Below are 7,071 nucleotides of genomic sequence, written 5' to 3'. Positions count from 1 at the left end.
ACTCTGATCCACTAAGGCAGCTGGATGGTTAGCTTGTACAAGATTGTGTTGTGCTGAGACCGAACAGAGCAGAAGGTCAAAGAGGAGACAATGAGAAAAGACTCACTGAAGACAAAGAAGAAGGAGGAGAAATAATGAGACAGAGACGGAAGAAGGACGGTGGAAGTCAGAGAGGAGGAAAGAAGTGTCAGGAAATGCAGAGGAAACTCAACCTGAGCCCTAAATGGCTCCCTAACAAGAGGCTGAGACGGCAAAATGAAATTATACTCCCTCCACACAAACATGCACTCAGTCTTGCACTCTGGACGTAACTCCTGTCTGTACCGTTGTGTGTACAAACATGTAAACTCTTATATTTATGTGTGTGCTCACTTTGCCCTCATGCATGAGTTTAATTACTACAAACATGTCCCCTTCAGACGTGCTCAAACGCTCAAACATTTGCATTTAACACACACACACACACACACACGCACGCACACACACACTTTACATTTCTTCGGCAGTGAAAAGGAGTTGGTATGCCCGACACACACACACACACAAAGCACACACACGCTTCACACATAGTGATAGGTCTTTTAAAGGGGTGTTTCACACCTCATCGCATTTCAATTAGAAGGTGGGACACACACCCTCACTCACACACATACATACATGCACGCAGAGCCTGACAGGCTGTCCGTTGGGTGAAGAAGATTCATTTGGATTCTCATCTCTTCCCGTCCGTGTGTGCCCTTTCTTTTCACTCTTCCTCTGCTTACCTCCTAGTGTATATTCACTCTCCTTTTTCCATCCTCCTGTCCATCTTTCTCTCCACATCAGTGTGAGTGACAGTGGTTTGACCTCCCTGGTAGTCAGGGGAGACTGTTGCACAGCGGCCAGAATGGGAGCCCGTTTTTCCTGCAAGCAAGTCGGCTGAGAGAAGGAAAAACGGGAAGTTTACAGTGCACTCGGAAAGTATTTACTTCATTTTTGTTTTGTTGCAGCCTTACAAACTTGTCTTGGGATATTTTTCTGCCTTTTTTCTCTGTTGATTCTTTCAAACTGAGATCGTTGGGGTGTTGGTAGACAGACACGTTTTGGTCTTTCAAGAGATGTTCAGCTGGATTTAAATCAAGGCAAGTGGCTGAAGGCCCTCATCATTTTGTTCAAAGCGTCAATAAAAAATGTTTCTCATAACCCAGAGTATTATAGAGAAGGTTTTCTTTTAAAAAATCTGTAACACTTTTTTTTGCATGTGTTGGCCAAACGGTTCAATTCATGAACCCAGAAACTTCCTCAATCTCTGAGGTACAAGCAGTGTGTTTGTCATGTTGTGTTGATTAAGACCCAATTGGCCTAGATGATAAATAGCTTAATAAAAATGAAGATCAAAACATACAAGCCAAAACAGGAATTCAGGAAATGAAGACAACTGGGATATAACGGCGTTTTGGAGGAGATAACAGGATTAGACTGGAGGAACCAGCAAGGAGTAACTGAGAATGAGGTGCTTAAGGACTGGGAGGCTGAATGCTTAACAAAAGACCTGGGCTGATGAGAGGACAGGTTGCTGGTGTGTGGAGAGGGAGAAACAGGAAGTGACATAGGGGGCGAGGGAGAGCGCACTGGGGATCAGGAAATGAATCTAACTAAATAACAAGTGATAAGAAACATAATAAAAACTAGAGTAGCTAAGACACAAGAAATAAACATAACTAATAAGGAACTGAAGTAAAAACAGAAATAATGGAAATGACAGGAGTTGCATCTGATTTTTATTTTTATTTATTCTACTGTTACTGATAGTATCAATTATTGGTTGATGATGATAAAAGCTGTTGGCCATTGTTCCCTGACTTCTCTCTTTGTTTCCTTCTGTTTAGGAACAATGGAGACCAGAGGGCTTTTCGGTTCAGTGCTGCTACATTTTGTTGTATTCTTGTATTTTTGCCTCGTCACTCTTTGGTCTCAGAGGTCTGCAGACAATTTCTGTCATTTCACTGTTTGGTTTCTGCTCTGATACACATTGTCGACAATGAAACTTTATGGGCAGATTGTTCCCAGTGCATCTCCAGTCATAGCTGTGAAACGCTTGAATCTTAAGGAATTTCTAACGTAAATGTGTGAGAAAATGTGACTGAATAATTGTTTTTCTCAAAAACAAAACATTTTCAGCTTCCATGAAAACAGTCAGTGGATTTTTGTATACACTTTGTCGTAACTGAAATTAAATCAGTCTTAATCAGAGGTGGGCAAAGTACACAGAAGTTTTAATCAAGTAGGAGTAGCACTACTACACGTCCAATAAATTGCTCAAGAGTAAAAAAGTATTTTGGAAAAAGTCGAGTAGCTGATCAAATGATCAATCTTTTCATTTTTAAAAATTACATCATCAGATGGACCAAAGTATAAAGTTAAGTGGAAGTTTTGTTGTTTTAAGGTCAAAAATGTCTAATTCATGTCAGAAAAACATGATAATGTTTCCCAAATCAGATTCTTTCAATAAAAAACTTATGAAACTTCAACAAAAACTGCAGGTGTGTCTGTGTCTTTTGAACTTTTTGGTTAAAACATGTTTGTGTTACGTTCAGTGGGTAGAAAATCCAACAATTTTACTCAAGTAAGAGTAGAAATACTTCATTATAAAATTACTCAAGTAAAAAGTACAGCGTAGTAAAAATACTTCTAAAAGTACATTTTTTCCAAAAAGTTGCTCAAGTGAAAGTAATTGAGTAAATGTAACTAGTTACTCTTCCACTCGGGTCTTACCTCATCATATCCTTTTATTCTTCTTACTTTTCTTTGAATTCAGTAGTTTACTCACGCTGCCTCAGTGTTTCTCTTTCAGAGAACGATTTGAGTCAAACATTTACAGGATCCTTTTAAGAGCTTCTCACAATAGTTTGCTTTGATTTTCCTAAGCCGTGTAATTAAATCAGCCTCTCGCTCTGATTTGTGTGAAACTGATTCTTACTTTCCACCTAATTTGTTCCACGTTACAGCATATATGTTGTACACCTCAACTCCTCCAGCTCAGATCTTGAGATGTTGCTTTGATATTTCCACATGATGCTGTCTATTCATGAAGCGCGCCAGCAAAACACTCCTGCGGCATGATGCTGCCACCCTCGTGCCTCAGTTAGGCATGTGAGATTTCTCCTCAACATAAAAGAATGATCACTATTTGCATTTTTATCTCATCACTGCCAACTTGTGGTTGGTAAGGATGAATAATTTGACAGGACATTTAGCTTTTCTTTGCATTTTGGGTTTGATTTGCACATCTGGCTCCTTCAGACATCTGGAAATTGTAACCAAGGATAAACCACCTGGTAGAAAACCACAATTAAACCTGAAACATGAAGGATTGAGTTAGATTTAATGAGACAAAAAAAGGTTCTAATTGTTTTGCAATGTTTGTAAACATATGCTTTTAACTGTAAATAAACTATTTACTAACTACGACTGTCTCAATCTTAATCCCTTTTGTTCACTTGGTGTTCATTTTCATAAATTTGGGGAAAACCATTCAGTGATCACGAAAGGAATATTGTGCAATATTGCATATTTTGGTATTGCTCCAATGCCAAGTTAATATAGAAACTGTATCGCCGATACCGATTCTGATACTTTTTATTGAAGTTTAACATAAAACCAAACTTCTGACCTTTAAGTTTTTTTGTGATTTTTCCTTGAACATCTTTTGTTAAAATCTAGGACAGAATTTGGACAAAGTTTGGAGTTGTCTGTTTAGAGCCCTGAAAATATGTTAGGAAGATGATAACGTTCAATTAATTGGTATATTATTGATCTGAGTGGCTAAGCATCTATTTAATTTAGTATTTGGTTGGAACAATTCATTTAGTTTATGAATTTATGAATCATTTCGTTTTTTTATTTCACAGATTTCGGTCATAACAATGCCACTTTAAGAGCGACGCAATGCATGATGGGAGTAGAAAGTTCATGACCCGTGATTGTGTACTGTAAAGAGAAAGCTACACACGCTGCCTGCTCGAACCGTGGATTTTGTTTAATAAAGTTTAAAATCTATGAGCGTTTTTAAGGGTGCAACATCTGCAAAAATATTTTAATAGCATAACATTATAATCTATTTTTGTGCTTTTTTTCTTGTATAAACAAAATGCAAAGACAAACGAGGAATCAAAACAGAATCTTTTTTGGTAGAGTTGAGAAACTCTGTCAAGGGAGAATCTGAAACTAAAGTATTGATTTTTATCCATTTGGTATCAATATTATCCATATTTTGGATCAATCCGCCCAGCTCTAGTGAAAACCTTGGCCTTGTTAGTAATAAAACTCTCCTCCTGTAACTTTTGTCCAGTAGCAGATCAGAAGCGTCAGTCCGGAGCCGTAGAACTGACAGGCTGAGTAAGAGGAGGCAAAGTTCACACACCAGCACAGAGGGAGTCCTGCATGTATAAGAGGAAAACAAAATGCACTGAGGCTAGATTTAATCTCCTTCCTAAGTGGTGACTACTGTCTGCTCATCACATCTAAAGGCTCACACTGTAAGGCTGAGACGGATGACAGGCGGATTGATTCCAGCTCTCACCACAAACACGCCGCTCTTCCTTTTTGAGCTCACACATCTTCAACCCACCAGCTTCCTCCGTTCAATCTCACCTGTCTGTCTTCATCCTGGTTACTCACGACCAAAAGTTAAATCTCAGAGATTTTAAGGACCGGGCCCAGAAAACTGAAATATACAGCTCTGGAAAAAAACAAACAAAGAGACCACTTAAAATGATCAGTTTCTCTGATTTTACTCCTTATAGGTTTATGTTTGAGTAAAATGAACATCGCTCTTTTATTCTATGAACTACTGACAAGATGTCTCTGAAGTTACAAGCAAACATTTTGTATTCATTTGCAGTAAAAGAGAAATGGTCAAAAAAATGAAAAAGATGTCAAATGATGCAAAGCAAACAAGTTCACATTAATTTAGAAACAACAATACTAATGTTTTAACTCAGCTCAGAAATCAATATTCAGTGGAACAACTAGGAGGTTTTTAATGGGGTTCAGTGCAGTGGGCTCTTCATTTTTTCCAGAGCTGCACATATTTTTCCTAAAACAACTGAACAATCATCTGTCTATCTATCTAATGCTGTACAAGTACAGGCCCTTGAATCCATGTAAACGTGTAATTTTGGTCAGAGTTATGTCTCTTACAGTTAATAGTCAGTGAGTATTTTCTTTCAGACTTGCTGATCTGTTGATGAGTTAACTTTGTCTGGGGTTTTTCAACAGTTTTAGGGTAATGTTGATGTGCTGAATCCAAAAATCTCATTGTTTTTGCTCAATCAGATCAACTTTCTGAACTATGAAGCAACATGAGCATCAAAACGCATGACTTGTTCTCACATCTGGATCGGTTTCCTGATAATCTTTTGTCAATGATTGATGCAACGGAGAATTTAGCACAATGAAGACGTGATGTTCAATTTACATGTACTTACCCTTATCAGCAGGGGTGAAAGTAAGGGGGTACGGCAGGGTACTGCGTACCCCTAAAAGATTTAGCGGGGGTACGCAGTACCTGCAAGAGAGGGGAGCGGCTGTCTGCTGTAAAGAATCAATGGGTTCACTGTGAGCCGTTAGTGCATCAACTAATCAGACGTCGCTGATTGGTTTTTCAAGAACAATATAAAACACGACTTAATCAGTTAGTAAACAGCTTTTTTCCCCATTTCATATTGTTTCTGAACTGTTCGTGCTTTACTAGAGCAGCGGTGCAATATGTCGATCGTGGAAGGTTTTGAGTCGATCTCGGCATGAGGTGATAAACTGAACGCAGCCAGGAAGCTGAGACCCGCCCGCCCTCCTCTGACTTGCTTAAAACGTTCGTAACTTTATTAAAGAACAACAACAACAAAAATCAACAAAACGTGTTCAAATTAATGACCCAACTACAATAATAATCTCAGTGATTATTGTTTCAACAAGGTGTTGCGCAATTCTGTGCGTTCGGTTCCATTATTAAAATAACAAGCAGAGCAGGAGTTTAAAATTAACTAATCAACCACTGCTGTGTTCAGGGAGGCTTATTAATGATCACAAAATAAATATCAAGCCTGCAAACCTAATATTGTAACGGACTGAATGTTATGTTTTTAACATAATCTCTGGTCGGCTTGTGGAGCGCAGAAGGTTGCCATGGTAACGGGTGTGTTTAAATGACATGTGGAGCGCAGAAGGTTGCCATGGTAACGGGTGTGTTTAAATGACATCTTTGTTTTCCTTTGTCTTGGCGCATCACAGCCGCTGTAGTTTCTGAACATTCAATAAACGACAAACTTGGACTAATTATCTCGTTCTTTGTGAGTATATGTCATTTATAACAGACATCAAACACGGTAAATATGTTTGATTAAGTATTTAAACAAATGGCTTCTACCGCAATAATTGTGTGAAATTAAATGAACTGTCTAGTATAAAAAAATAGTTTGGTGCTGTCGGGCTCAGAGTCTGAGAGGCTTTTCCTTTATCAAACATTTTTTTTGGCTCTTATTTAGTGGAAATAATGATGTTGATGAGACTTTCTCCAAAATAATAACCATTTTCAACCTTTATTGCTCCACTGTTGAAAATGAGGCTCTAACATTCACAAATGACAKTGAAATAWAATCCAGTCCAACATCTGGTTTGAGGTGATTCCTCTGGAACCTGTTGGAGGAAAAATATCCCAACTTCAGAAGATGAGCTTTAACCTGTGGTTCCTCCTATCAGTGGTTCCTCCTATCAGTATGAGAGTTAGGGTGAGGAGGCGCCATGTTAGGAAGAGAAGTGGAAGCTGCAGGATCTTCAGAACAAACATGTCATGATGCTGGGCTACAGATTATCCCTCTGTCTGGACACAGGGTCAATATAACCAGTTTAAAAACTAAAATGAATGGTTATATGCTAGACATGGAAAACTCTATGCCATGATATTCAGAATTTAGGTCTCATGGCATCTCAACGTGTCAACATTGCAGCCAGTGGGCTGAAGGAAATACAGCTTTATTTTGTAGCAATTCAAGAGCGTCAAAATATATAAAAGCTACCCAGCTTATATATATA

At 38.5% G+C, this 7,071-nt stretch overlaps 1 long non-coding RNA gene across 1 annotated transcript in view; it reads right to left on the bottom strand.

Moving 5' to 3' along the window:
• Positions 1-3,682: 3,682 nt before the first annotated feature.
• Positions 3,683-7,071, bottom strand: part of LOC108166735 (uncharacterized) — a 10,240-nt gene continuing 6,851 nt past the window's right edge. Inside the window, exons 2-3 of the long non-coding RNA XR_001777116.1 lie at positions 4,515-4,720; positions 3,683-4,418 (exon numbers count right to left, since the gene is read on the bottom strand). This is a non-coding gene — a long non-coding RNA (uncharacterized LOC108166735). The remainder of the gene's footprint in view (positions 4,419-4,514; positions 4,721-7,071) is intronic.

The sequence above is a fragment of the Poecilia reticulata genome, linkage group LG11 (genome assembly GCF_000633615.1).
Source record: "Poecilia reticulata strain Guanapo linkage group LG11, Guppy_female_1.0+MT, whole genome shotgun sequence".
Taxonomy (NCBI): Eukaryota; Metazoa; Chordata; class Actinopteri; order Cyprinodontiformes; family Poeciliidae; genus Poecilia; species Poecilia reticulata.
The sequence above is the reverse complement of the archived record's forward strand: the minus strand, read 5'-3'. Positions and strand labels throughout refer to the sequence as shown.